General features: G+C 32.7%; 1 pseudogene; it reads right to left on the bottom strand.

The window, feature by feature from the left end:
- Nucleotides 1-545: 545 nt before the first annotated feature.
- The window catches only part of LOC102888512, a 99,246-nt pseudogene continuing 98,753 nt past the window's right edge, over nt 546-1,038 (bottom strand).

Genomic DNA, 1,038 nt, shown 5'->3' with positions numbered 1-1,038 from the left:
CTTTGACATTTCATTCTTAGCTATTGCAGATGGTCAATATATATGAGGAATACTCTTTTACAGAAAAGTTATAAATCTCATGCAATAAATCTCTTTTAAAAATATGTATATTCCATTTTATTATCTGACAAGAGCAAGACAAACAATCATGTGTTCCTTTTTTACATCAGATGTCATTAAACTCCAAAATAATTTTTGTTATCAATTCTACTAACTTCTGTGTGCTAAGTTGTCTTGAGTTACTGTCCACTCTTATTCCTTATCCTTGTCATATACCCATAATTTCTTGGTTTTGTTTTTGAGATATGTAAATGCTAAATTGATGTTCTAAATGAATTGGTACTAATTTCCTTCGTTGACCATCTAATTGGGACAGAAAACAAAATTAGTATATTTAGAGTATTGTACTAATAATATTAATGCAATGTATATACAAAATTTTTAAAGAACCAGGAATTGGAAAATCAAACAAGGTAGATAAATTAGACAAAGTTATTTTTTTATGTCTGACCTTATTTATTTGTTATTCTTAGAAAATCTCTTTTTCAATTGGACTCAGACTTAGAGGTAGAAGGTCTCAGAGAAGACAGTCTATGTCTCTTGGCAATCTGTTCCTGGCATTTTTATTGGGCTTCCTTCATTCTCTTGTCTAAAAATTTAGCATATTCTGCGTCCTCCTCCTTGTTCTTCTTAGTACACTGTTTCTTCAGAGCAATATACCAACATTTGTGTTACAGGACGAGTAAAGTAACAAGATGCTGAATCTTGGCTGCTTTGATCCTAGGTTTCTTACCTTCTTTGTTCAGGGACTTTCTTACAACATATTAGCAGACATCATCTTTTTTTGAAACATTTGCCAATTCTGCTAGCTCTTTTGGGCACGAGACAATGAGGCACAGTAATATCAGTGAGACCAGAAATATATTTCTCCTCTTTTTTTACAATGACAAAGCTGAGAACACTCAAATTGGCATCCACAATACAACCCTGAACAGATTTGCTTTTTCTTTCTCCAGTCCTCCTTGGTCTGTAACAGGA

Source organism: Pteropus alecto, unplaced genomic scaffold (assembly GCF_000325575.1).
Source record: "Pteropus alecto unplaced genomic scaffold, ASM32557v1 scaffold24, whole genome shotgun sequence".
Lineage (NCBI taxonomy): Eukaryota > Metazoa > Chordata > Mammalia > Chiroptera > Pteropodidae > Pteropus > Pteropus alecto.
Note: the sequence above shows the minus strand (reverse complement) of the source record. Positions and strands in the feature narration are given on the sequence as shown.